We start from the raw sequence: 13,387 nt of genomic DNA on the forward strand, positions 1-13,387 counted from the left end.
AAACAGGGCAGTTACAGCCCTAGGCTGGAGCTTTTCCACCTCTAAGGCAAACCAAACCAGCCAGACAAAAATGACTTTGGGTTTCACCCACTGGCTAACCACAAGTCACACAAGCAATTTCCTTAGACACTCCCGTCTCCCAGTGTCACCACCAAGTGCCACTCATCCTGGGATGAATGGTTATGAAAACCAACACCCCAATAAAAGAAAAAAGGTTCTCTCGATCCCAAAGGACCAAGCCTCAGACCCAGGTCAATAACACATCAGATCTTACCCACAAATCATGCTGTTGCCATCCTTTAGATCTAAAATCTAAAGGTTTATTCATAAAGGGAAAAAGGTAGAGATGAGAGCTAGAATTGGTTAAATGGAATCAATTACATACAGTAATGGCAAAGTTCTTAGTTCAGGCTTGTAGCAGTGATGGAGTAAACTGCAAGTTCAAATCAAGTCTCTGGAGTACATGCCCAGCTGGGATGGGTCATCAGTCCCTTGTGTAGAGATTCAGTTTGTAGCAAAGTCCCTCCAGAGGTAAGAAGCAGGACTGAAGACAGATGGAGATGAGGCATCACCTTATATAGGCTCTTCCAGGTTCTTTGTTCTTACTGTGGAAAATTACAGAAAATGGAGTTTGCAGTCACCTGGGCCAGTTCCTGCACACTTTGCTGAGTTACAAGGCATATCTGCCTCCTCTCAATGGGTCAATTGTGTAGCTGATGGTCCTTAATGGGCCATCAAGCAGGCTAAGCAGAGCTAACACCAACTTGTCTGGGGTGTTACCCAGAACTACAGCACCAATTTGAAATACAGACAGTATACAGACAATACTTACAACTTCAATTACAAAATGATACAGACATACAGACAGCTTAATCATAACGAGTAACCCATAACCTGGTCTTAGACACCTTATATGATCCCCTTTACATAAGATTTGGTGCCACTGCAGGACCTTGGCTGCAAACCATGTTCTATATGGTCCCAGTTTATATCAATAACGTCACACCCCCAACGCAAAATTGATGCAGGAAGGGATGACACAAACATCACTGACTGCATCCCAAGAGCCCCCCATCCTTGGGTCTGTCTCACTACAGCTAGTGTTGGGCTAGAGGCTGTACCAATGTATAACAGAAATGGTTTATCAAAGTCATGTTTAATAACATGATTGAATCTCTTTACAAACTAAAGGTATAACTTGGTTAGCTTTTGCAGCGTGGTCCCTGTATGTTTCATGTGATCTTGCCAAGAGCTAAAGAACATAGCTACTTTATCCATACGCTCTCTGACAAATGTTGGGAACCCAATTAACATTAAACCAATGTAGATATTAATGTTGTTCATATTCCAGGAATTCTGGCATTTAGCCATGAAAGCCATATGGTAGTGTGCCTCAGTTTCCCCTTTGCTACTGCACATCAGGTCTGGAATGTCTTTTCCCCTGTGAAAAGTTTCAATACTGTTTACAGGCATTAACTGTGAAACATTGGTATAGCAAGGCCTTTAACATAAAGTGTGTTCTCATGTATTGCTTTCAACATTGTTGGGGGGTGCAAGGCTCCAGGTAACAACATGTTCAAGGGACTTTTCAAAAGATTGGGCACATTGTACATTCTTACAGTTCTTGGTAATAGCAACACATTAGTTACAAAAATCACCATTAGCAATAACAACAAATTCATTGCAAGTGTTCATTTACAATTATGTTTGTCATGCCACACCTTGGATTAATACCACTGGAGTTTGGGCATTTAGGGTTAACCTGTGGCTCCTTTGCAAATTCAGTTTTCTCTTTTCTCTTTTGTTAAGATAAGTTCCTGTCTGCATCCTAAAGACTTGCCCATACCCGTATTGCCCTGGCCTCTTCCTTTGTCAGTCAGTGTTAAAGGCATTCTGAACTATATGCATTTCCTCACCTTTTGGGGGCGAAGCCAGACTTTCAGGCACCTGCTCCCCTACTTGGTGTAAACTTTGCTTGTACCAATCAGAAACGAACACACACAGTTTTTGGGCCCCGTCCCCTATGACACTTCTATGATGTCATAGTGGGTATTTTAGGCTGGTCTGCCATGTGCAGGCAGAAGAGGAGAAAGAAAAACGAATCCTGTGTACCTTGTGCACACCCGTAACCGAGCCTGATCACCTCGAAGCCTCTCTCAGCTCACGTGTTTTAAGCAGAGTTTCTACGTTTGCCGGTCGTTATGAGTTGGTTTGTATTCGTAAGTATTGGTTATTACTAAATGCTGCATCCGTGTTTATAAATATTGTTTACTGCATCTTTGTTTATAAATATTGTTTAATAGTAAATACTTTAGCCATTGTATGTTTTAAGTTCCATTAACCCTATTAGCTAATCATATGCTGCTCCCCTACCCCTTGTAACTATCCCCAATAAAACTTTTAATTAATTAATTTTAGTTGTGTGCGTGCCTGCAGTTTGCATCGTGACCCAGACCCTCCTTGCATCCCTTACCTATACAGTCTATTGCCGCGTGCAGCCTGGTAAATAATAGCTCTGCATTTTTCTTTCGCCCCTATAAGTACGTGGCAATCTACATCCTTGTCCTGCAGGATCAAACCCTGATTCCTCTTGCTTAACCGAATTCACTGGCTGATGGGGTGGGCTCTCTGTGCTAACAGCTATTAGCAAGTCTTTCTTCTCCCTGCCAGCCAGGTAACTTGCATGAACACGAACACCAGCTTTTAACTTTTTAGTTGCTACCAATTCCAATGTTGGACTCTGTCTTACAGAAATACCACACAAATCCAAAGGGTTTGAGGGTGAGAGTTTGTTTGCTCTTCCCTGCATCCTTAAGTGTTTAGACATAAAACCGTTTAGCTCTGGAACACCAGCAACCAAATTTGTCCTTAAACCCTGAAGCACAGACTGCTCACTCACAGAATCAGTATGGAGACATTCCTGTCCCAACACCATTGTTTTCCCAACAAGCTGGCCACACACAGCCATGCGGTTATAGGGCTGCTCAACTTTCTTAACAGCTTTTACTCCATCTGAGACCTTTTTAAAGCTGGATCTTTCAAAAGGAAAGTCAATGGATCCATTCACAATAGAAAATTTCTGGCTGTTAGGAACTGAAACTTCATTGATTAAATCACTTCCACACCCTTCAGTTGCAGTAAACTGCTTGCACAGGTTACCATGGGGGTTCCTTTTCCTGTGAGCTTTTTTAAGCAGCAATTCACCCCTCTCAGAACTTCTGCCCTTACCCTCCTCACCTAGGGTTTGCTCTACAGGAACACTTTCCTGAGCAACCACAGACTCTTTGTGGGTCTCATTTACATTCAGAATCACCTCTGGCCCACCAGGCAGATTTTTACACGATTCCCTTTCAGGCAACCTTACAGACTTTCTAGATAACAGGTTAGAAGCATTTTTCTTCCCTTGGCCATGAACAAGTTCAGAAATCTTTTCCTTCTTACTAAAACTGTCAGTAGGTAACACACTTAAATCACCTTCATGCTCTCCTTGTGCTCTGGCTAGGGTATCACCCTGATCAGACAGAGTTGCTACATCCTTTTTCGACCACACATTAGCAACTGGCAAACTACAAGCACCAGAATTGTCTGGTCTCTGGGATTTTGCTAAGACACTAACTGGATGCAACCTAGTCACAGTGTCATTCTCCCCAGCAGATACAAACTTAGGACCATTCCCTTCCTGCGCTTTAGCTGTATTTACAATTAACTCTGAGACAACTGCACTATTCTCAACCATTCCAGGCTGAAAGGCACCTTCTGTCTGCTCCACAGGCAAAGAAAAGCCATAAACACCTTCTTCTTTCCCAGACACACAGCTTGGGATCTTATTTCCCTTGTCCCAGCACACAGGGCTGTTCACAGACAACTGTTTGGAGACTGAGGCCATGTCTACATCTACAATTTTGCAGCGCTGGTTGTTACAGCTGTATTAGTACAGCTGTATAGGGCCAGCACTGCAGAGTGGCCACACTTACAGCAACCAGCGCTGCAAGTGGTGTTAGATGTGGCCACACTGCAGCGCTGTTGGGCGGCTTCAAGGGGGGTTCGGGGAACGCGAGAGCAAACCGGGAAAGGAGACCAGCTTCACCGCGGTTTGCTCTCGCGTTCTCCGAACCACCCTGCAAACCGCAGGGAAGGAGACCTGCTTGTTCGGGGAAACGCGAGAGCAAACCGCGGCGAAGCTGGTCTCCTTTCCCGGTTTGCTCTCTCGTTCCCCGAACCCCCGAGCAAGCAGGTCCTCCTTCCCTGCGGTTTGCAGGGTGGTTCGGGGAACGCGAGAGCAAACCGCGGCGAAACTGGTCTCCTTCCGGTTTGCTCTCGCGTTCCCCGAACCACCCTGCACACCGCAGGGACGGAGACCTGCTTGCTCGGGGGTTCGGGGGAACGAGAGAGCAAACCGGGAAAGGAGACCAGCTTCGCCGCGGTTTGCTCTCGCGTTCCCCGAACCACCCTGCAAACCGTAGGGAAGGAGACCTGCTTGTTCGGGGAAAGCGATAGCAAACCGGGGAAGGAGACCAGCTTCGCCGCGGTTTGCTCTCGCGTTCCCGGAACCACCCAGCAAACCTCAGGGAAGGAGACCTGCTTGCTCGGGGTTCGGGGAACGCGAGAGCAAGCTGGGGAAGGAGACCAGTTTGATTACCAGAGGCTTCCTCAGGTATGCTGGGATACCTGCTTATTCCACGGAGGTCAAGAAAAGCGCTGGTAAGTGTCTATACTTGATTACCAGCGCTGGATCACCAGCGCTGGATTCTCTACACCCGAGACAAAACGGGAGTACGGCCAGCGCTGCAAACAGGGAGTTGCAGCGCTGGTGGTGCCCTGCAGATGTGTACACCTCCTAAGTTGCAGCGCTGTAACTCCCTCACCAGCGCTGCAACTTTCTGATGTAGACCAGCCCTGAGGTAGCTTCCTCCATAGGCAAGTCAATACCCCTGTCAGACACAGGCACATTTCCTTCACTGTCACATTTCTCCACACAGGAAACAGGTAAGGGATAGGGACACTCATCTTCACTATCCTTGTCTTCCCACACTGCTGACTAGACAAAGCCATCAGCTCACAAGGCTGCCTAGGCTCCTCCAAACTTTCCCTGCCAGGCACATTGCCACTCCCCACAGATAAGCTGCTGCTTTTTTCACTACACTGAGCTACTTGCAGCAAATCACAGTTACCCATTTCAGATTTACTTTTACAAGCTGTACTAGCCACCAATCCATTACTCATTACAAATCTACCCTTTCCTTCCTCAGTTAGGGCTTCCACCTGACCATTACTTGAATCTGCTCCTGAGAAACATTTTCCTCCCCAATGAGATCTTGACATTCAGAAACTCCATTCACAGACACTGCTTTCTTGAACAGACAAACTGCTATTACCCACCGGGTTAGACTCCCCCTCTCCCTGGCCATAGCAAAACTGATTACACACAGCAAACTGCCCAGAGTAATACCACATGTCAACATAGTTATAAACTGGATTTTCAAGAGGATACAATTCTGTTGTTCTTCCCTTGTTCTTTGACTTGGAGCTGAAGTCTGGCAGTTTCTTGTTGCATCTTGTGAGTCTCCTGTTGCCTTTGTCGAGCTTTCTCCCTCAGCCAGCCAGCAGTTCCAGACGCCCCTTACGAGCTTTTTCTTCTCCTCTCATCAGCCTCCTCCTTTCTTTCAGCAGCTTCTTTCTCTCTCTCAGCAGCTTCTTTCTCTCGTTCAGCGGCTCTTCCTCCAGCTGGGCCAGGGCTTGCTTCTCTCATTCGAATTTCTGCCAGTTTTTGCTCATGTTCAAACTGCAGGCTGTCCATCAGGGCTTGCAGTTTCATTGCTTTTGCTGATGCTTTTTGTCTCATGGTCACTGATTTTTAACCAACCAAACTCTCAATCCCAAATTTCAGATTTGGATAGCGTGGGGTTCTGAGCCAAAGCTTAATTGACCTGGTTCTATGCAGGGCCGGCTCCAGGCCCCAGCTCACCAAGCACGTGCTTGGGGCGGCGTGCCGCCAGGGGGCGCTCTGCCAGTTGCGGGGAGGGTGGCAGGCTGCTCTGGTGGACCTCCCACAGGCGTCTTTGCGGAGGGTTTGCTGGTCCCAGTTTTTATCAACCAGTTTTGCTATGGTCCCAGTTTATATCAATAACGTCACAAAGGGAGAGAGTGAGAAAAAAGGAGGGAAACTCCAGGGGGTGGGGCTGGAGCAGCTCAGAGGCCATGGCAAAGGAAGCAGGAGAGAACCTGCCAGAAGCCTGAGAAGGACAGGGCGGCCGATTGGGGACAGCCCAGGACAGGAGCCCGGAGCAGCACTGTGCCAGGGAGGAATCGCCTGAGGACAGGCCGGAGCTAGACCCAGTATCACGACTGCCCAGGGCTGCGTGGGGCTGGGAGTACTGGGGCTTGTGACTCTGCACTGGGAACAAAGAGGGAGGCTGCTCACTAGTTAAGTGGGGGAGGTGATCGCTCTGTGGGGCATTGCAGAGAGCGGCAGAAGAGGGCACCGGAGGGGTTTGCTGGGGAGAGTTCACTGGCGCCGAAGACGACCAGGAGCACCCAAGACTCACCACTGGATTAGAACTTTGCTCAGGCCTCCTGAACTCTGTGTGCAGATGCAATGCTCAGTGTCTGCCCTTCCAGACTGTGCTCCCACTGGGCCCCTGGGCCTTGGTTTGGGTGCAGCCCTGTTTTACTGCTCCCCCTATATTTCCCCTTGTTGTTTTTCTCCTCTCATCCCCCTGTAAATAAATCTCTCTCTTTGTTATATCCATTGTACTTTTCCTGTTGGGGGTGTGTGTTCACTCTGGGGGGTTGGAACAAGGTGCCCTGGGGTGGAAGGGATTTCTCCTGCTGCATTCCTGCACGGGCCTTCTCTTTGGTCAGAGTTGCCTGCAGAGCAGACTCCATTTTGGCCACCAGGGTGCTAACCTTACAGAAGTATATAGTGTGGTCTGTTTGTTTGAGGGACCTTGTGCTGAGGCTAGCAGCCTGCTATGCAAGTGGAGAGCTGCATAATGAGACTTTCATCCCCAAGCCATTTACCACCCATCAACCCCGACCCCTAAGGAAGGGGTGGGGCAACTCAGGGAGAACCTAAGGGAGGAGAAATGCTAGGGAACAGGAGTGACTATGTGACCCTGGGGTGAGTTTGTTGGCTGTAGCATAAGTACTGACTTATGTTTTTGCAGGTGAGTGCTTTTGAAGCGGTGTGTGTATTTGGGGAGGAGGGTGAAGGGGGCACTCTGCCAGTTTTGGGGGAGGCAATTGTCAGCATTTACACTGCACTCATCTTTCATATTCTAGTTACTGAATGTGTCTATCATTGTTATCTTGATTATTTTATGTAGTTCAAGACCATCTAATTCTTAATTACATGCTTATGAATTATGGTATATTAAAATAGTTGCAATTACTTTAAACTGGGATGTTAGCGAAGGCAGCTTTTCATTCTTTCTGTATCACTGTAGCTTTTTGGATGAAACTGTCCTCAATCTTGTTTATATCGAGGTCCCTTGGTACTGTTTTGCTCCAGCCTCGGCGGGATTCCTGCCCCGCGCCCCAGCCGCCGCCGGTCGCGATGCCTGTGGAGCTTCCCGCTGCGCTTCAGCCTGCAGGGCTCCGACCCGCCGCTCACCAGCGGCTCCAGCCGCCGGGAGACTGCCCCCCGCGTGCGAGCCGCTCCAGCTGCGGAGATGCCCCCGCTGCACCCAGGGCGTGAGTGGCGGCGGCTGGGGCACAGGCAGGAATCCCCCGGCGGCTTGAGCAGAAGCGGCTGTGGCGCGGGGCAGGAATCCCTCACCGGCGCCAGCGGCTGGGGCAGGAATCTTTCCTTTCCTTCCCTTCCCCCCCCACTTATGCAGCCTGGGGATCCCCGGCACGTGCAACAGCCGCTGCTGCTTCAGCCGCTGAGGGATTCCTGCCCCGCGCCCCAGCCCCAGTTCCCCAAGCCGCCCGGGGTTTCCCGCCCCGCGCTCCAGCCGCTGCCGCCTGTGATGCCTGGGGAGCTTTGAGCTGCGCTTCAGCTGGCAGGGCTCCCCAGGCATCGCGAGCGGCAGCGGTTGGGGAGCGGGGCAGGAATCCCCGCCTACTTATGCAGCCTGGGGATCCCGGCCACGTGCACCAGCCGCTGCTGCTCTGGCCGCCGGGGGATTCCTGCCCCGGGCCCCAGCCCCCACCGCTCGTGATGCCTGGGGAGCCCTACCCGCTGAAGCGCAGGTCGAAGCTCCCCAGGCATCACAAGCGGCAGCGGCTGGAGCGCGGGGCGGGAAACCCCCGGCGGCCAGAGCAGCAGCGGCTGGGGTGCGGGGCAGGAATCCCTCAGCTGCTGGTGCGCGTGGCGGGGATCCCCAGGCTGCATAAGTAGGGGGGATTCCTGACCCGCGCCCCAGCCGCCGCCACTCACGCCGTGGGGTGCAGCGGGGGCATCTCTCGGCAGCTGGAGCTGCTCGCACGCGGCGCGGCAGTCTCCCGGCGGCTGGAGCCGCTGCTGAGCGGCGGGTCGGAGCCCTGCCCGCTGAAGCGCAGCGGGAAGCTCCCCAGGCATCAGCAGCGGCTGGGGCACCGGGCGGGAAACCCCCGGCGGCTGGAGCGGCAGCGGCTGCGGCACCGGGCGGCGATCCCCTGGCTGCATCAGCGGCCGCGGTTGGGGCCCAGGGCAGGAATCTCTCGGCGGAGCCGCGGGAGAGTCTTTCCGTGGGGGTAGCTGAGCGTGGCGGGAGCGCTTCGTGACACGGCCGCTCTGACCTCACATCTGTCCCGGTTGTTATCAGCAGGGCGGTTATTTAGGGATTTAAATGAGTTCCGGAGCCGCGGCCACAATTTTAGCAGCAGCAGCTGCCTTAGGACGCTGACAGCAGCCCTACACGCATAAACACTCATTTTACAAATGCAATGATCTCTCCCCGCCAGCCCTGGCCTCACACCTGTCAGTAATGAACACTCAGTAACGGGAGAGGGTATTTGTGTAGCCAGAGGGGCCCATTTATCGTATTTGAACAACAACGTCTATAGTTAGAGAGAACTTCGCCCCATATCTACTTTATTTACTCCACCGGTTTTGATAACATTTGAAATGGGGTCAGTTTTTTTCTTTTTTAGAGGCCTCTCCTATGAGCTGTAGCTTAGTTAGCTGTTAACTTACCACTTAAACTGGCCCTGTGCTCTGCGGCAGCCTCAACAGCTCTTTTCTGCTCTCACATAACTCTCTCAAACACACATTCAGGCTTGATTCTCACACCTCCCTGTCAGTACTTGGGAACATGGGTGGCAAGTTTGTAGACATTTTGGTGGTGCCCAGAACCTGCCTCCCCAAACTCTGCCCCCACCTGCCTAAGGCGCTGGGCAGGGTTTTTGGGGGAGGTCTGGGGTGCAGGTCCTGGGCTGGGGATTAGGGTGCAGGAGGGGCGCAGGCTTTGGGATGGCGTTTGGGTGCAGGCTCTGGGCGGGGCTGTAGGAAGGGGGAGGTGGTACATGCTCTGGGAGGGGCACACACTCTGGGAGGGGGTTTGGGGATAGGAGGGATTGCAGGGGTGAGGGCTGTGGGGCTGAGGATGGGGGGTTCATGCTGCGGGGGGAGCTCAGGGCTGGGGTAGAGGATCAGGGTGCGGGGAGATGAGGGCTGTGGCTGGGGATGAGGGGTTTGGGGCATTGGAGAGGCTCAGGGCTAGGGCAGAAGGGCAAGGTAAGGGCAGCCTGCCATGCCATTATCTGATGGGAGGCGCTAGGACCCTGGGGTAGCAGACAGCAGTTCTGCAGGGAGCTGCTCTACTCGCAAGCAGGCGGGGCAGAGGCGCAGGCTGCTTTCTGTTAGGCAGGGACACGGCGGGGCGGGGGACAGGCGGGGGGCGGGGGTGGCAAGCGGGGTCTGGGACCTGGTCCAGGCAGGGACGTGGGGCGGGGGAGGCCCGCAGGGGCGGTGCCCGATCCAGGCAGAGACAAGGGAGAGACCCAGCTCCAAATATTGCTGGAGCCCGAGCACTGCAAATGTATATAACCTACCGCCTATGCTTGGGAATGGGCCACCTCCACCCTGATTGAATTGGCCTCGTTAGCACTGTATTCAGGTATACATGAAAAGATGGGAGTTGCCTTACCAAGTAGGGGGGAGTCAGTGCTAAGGAGGCACTGACCCACTTGGTAAGGCAACTCCCATCTTTTCATGTATACCTGAATACAGTGCTAACGAGGCCAATTCAATCAGGGTGGAGGTGGCTGTGATGCAGTAGGGTCTGTCTGTGTCGGGGATGGGAGAGCCGGGGAGGACTTTAGGTGAGGGACAGGATTTTTAAGCCTGTAACCTGAGCCAGGTGGGCGGGAAGGGTGTCAGTACCTTTGCCTGGGAAGCTGGACAAAGGAGCCGGCTGGAGGAAGGACAGTTCAGTTTTGGTTTTGGGCTGATTGGTTGGAATTCAGGGAATCCTATGCTGGGATCCAAGCACCCTGAACCCCCAGAAGGACTCGACTGAGGGGTCCTGGTTGTGCCTCCAAGCTCTGCTATAACCTGCATTCCTGTTGTCCAATAAACCTTCTGTTTTACTGGCTGGCTGAGAGTCACTGAGAGTCCCAGGAAGAGGGGTGCAGGGCCAGACTCCCCCACGCTCCGTGACAGTGGCCCATTCCCAACAATTGACAGGAAGGTATGAATATCAAGAGAGAAAATTACTTTTTTTTTTTTTTTGGAGTAAGCCAGCCACTCCCAGTCTTTATTCAGGCCTAATTTGATGGTGTCAAGTTTGCAAATTAATTCCAGTTCTCTAGTTTCTCACTGAAGTCTGGTTTTGAAGAATGGTGACTTTTTAAAGTCCATTATTGAGTGTCCAGGGAGATTTAAGTGCTCTCCTACTGCTTTTGAATGTTACAATTCTTGATGTCTGATTTATGTCTCTTTATTCTTTTGTGTAGAGACTGTCCAGTTTGGCCAATGTACATGGCAGAGGTCAGTGAATAAGGGATCTTGGGTACACCACCCATAAAATATATTTAGAGTCCAAGTCAGTATGGGTGTAAAAAATTCAACTGATTCTATCTTTTAACCAGAATAGTCTCCTCGAGGGGAGGTGCACCGTTCCTGGAGGTACTGCAATACCAGGTCGATGTGTGGAGTGAATGGAGCAAGCTCCTATTCCATCCCCCTGTTCCAAAAATCTATTTAATATATAGTCCTCAAACAGAGGACGTATCAGATATTAAACTGATAAGAACAGATTTAAAAGCTTATTAGAGAATGTTTACAAATAGATGAGACAGTTTGAAACGTCAGTTATTGGTCATTGGGGGTAGCATACAGAGTATAGAGGGATGCTAGTATTTTGGTATTGGACAGCACATAACATATACAGTCTGCAATGTCCCCAACGTGGGGTTGTAAAGGGGCTGACTCACGCCCACGCGCCTCCTGCTGGTTGTTTTGGGGAATTAGCTTGATTCCAGCTACTGAGCGCCCTCTGCAGGCCGGTGATCCACCTGTCCTCTGCTGGCCCTGGGCCCCTCCCTGGACCTCAGTGCCCTTTTAACTGGGTCTCCCCCACCCACCCACTATCCCCACTTTGCCTCAGTATTGGCTACTGCCCAGTCATTGTCTGGCCCCCACCAGTATCAGCCACTCATCATAGTGTGATGCAGTAGGGACACATAGGCAAAGGGGTTTTGGCCTGGCTGCCTTTACCCACCCTTTGGCTGCTCCTCTGCAAGCCCAGTACCTTGGAGGCCTAGAATTAGGCCCTGCAGCCCGGGGAGTTGCTGGCCCAGGGCTTCTCAGCTCCTAAGGCTTTTCCCCAGCCCTGCCTTCCTCTAGGTCCCCTGGGTGAGTTCCCAAGCAGCCAGGCCTGTCTCTCTCTCCAGTCAGAGAGAGACTCTTTTTGCTTCTGGCACCCCTGGCCTTCTTATACTGCCTTGTGGCTCAGTTTGGGGTGTGGCCCCCAGCTGCAGCCACTCCCCCCATCAGCCCAGGCTTCTGGCTCCAGCTACGGCCCCTTGCCAGGGCTGCTTTAACCCCTTCTCTCCCGGAGCAGGAGTCCACCCTGCTACAAGGGTGTATGGTGGGTGAGATCAAGATACAGTCAGGGAGCAGTGAGGGTACATCAGTCATACAAAAAATTAGACAGTCGTGGGTTTGAATAAATGGACTGGGTAATGGGGATAGGATGACCATCCCATGGTAGAGTTCAGTTCGGTTGGTTCAGGGTTCAGGGGATAAAGTCCAACAGGAGAGGTTTACAGGTCTCCTCCCCCTTGTGGGTGCACGCAGTCATGCCGGCTCACTCTTGGTATTGGTGGTGGCCGGTGATGTGCTCTGTGTAAATGTCTCTAGACCATCGAATAGTGTCCGAGACCATTAGGTGTCTCATAAGCCGTGCGTAGTGGCGGCCCACTCCACAGGTCCTAAGTACTAGTTCGTTATCGGGGTCCCAGACACCTAGGGCCCCGACAATCAGAGCATCGGTGTAAACCTCGTAGCCCTTTGCCCACAAGGTGTCAGCCAAGGGAGCGTATTTTTCAAGTTTGCGGGCTCAGGCTTCGCGGAAGACCGGGGTCCTGTTCTTGAATGGGATCGTCACGTCGACGAGGATGATCTTTTTCCGATCCTCGTCCATGACGATGATGTCCGGGCACAGCAGGCTGTCGGTGTCGGGGATGGTGCGGTTGACGGTGATCTCACCCGGCTGCGGGGCGATGGCCTTCACTAGGCGGTCCTGGACGGCGTTGTGGCGCAGCTGCCAGGCTCTGGTGTGGGGCTTGCAGCTGCACAGGACGTGGGGCAAGGTCTCCATGGCATACCCACACTTCCTGCAGCGCTTGTCCCAGTTCCCATGGTTGACAGCTCCATTGAGCGGAACGCAGTTCAGTCGGGCACGGTGTATGAACCGCCAGTCAGCGAATCGAGTGAAGCTGCCTGCAGGGAGAAAGTGGTTGCTGGAGTCCCACTTGCTGGTCACCTCAAAGGCCTTGCCCTGGTCAGGTTTTTTCCTCAGAGTGTCCACGTACGGCACGTGGACGGCGGCTTTCAGTGACTTCTCCAGTACACCTCTGGCTCCGGGGCTGACGATGATGTTGCCCTCCGTCTCAATCCACGGCACCAGGACTCCCAGCTCCTGCCGTTCCTCGCTCCATTCCCAGCGGCAGCCCAGTTGCTTGCCCAGCCAGCGCGTGACATTGCGGGCGTGGGACCACAGCGAGACGATGTCGCCTCTGTCCTGGGCGAATTCGCCATCCAGAGAACCACTCAAGAAGGTGGCTACATCTCGGTCAGAGGGAGGTCTGCCAATTCGCTTCTCGATGACAGCACGCAGGGCGGTCGTCGCAACATTCTTTACCATGGCGTCCGGGCACGTCAGGAGGCGGAAGGCGTGTGTGATGATCGCGATGTCGCAGAGGTCTCCCATGCGGGGGACGTTGGTGCCACTGTGCCTGT

The 13,387-nt window shown here is 52.4% G+C and overlaps 1 non-coding gene across 1 annotated transcript; it reads right to left on the reverse strand.

Moving 5' to 3' along the window:
- Window positions 1-11,028: 11,028 nt before the first annotated feature.
- LOC115660693 lies at window positions 11,029-11,216 on the reverse strand. The gene has a single exon (XR_004002900.1). It is a non-coding gene; the product is annotated as a U2 spliceosomal RNA (small nuclear RNA).
- Between the last annotated feature and the right edge of the window lie 2,171 nt (window positions 11,217-13,387).

This window comes from Gopherus evgoodei, chromosome 12 (genome assembly GCF_007399415.2).
Source record: "Gopherus evgoodei ecotype Sinaloan lineage chromosome 12, rGopEvg1_v1.p, whole genome shotgun sequence".
Taxonomy (NCBI): domain Eukaryota; kingdom Metazoa; phylum Chordata; order Testudines; family Testudinidae; genus Gopherus; species Gopherus evgoodei.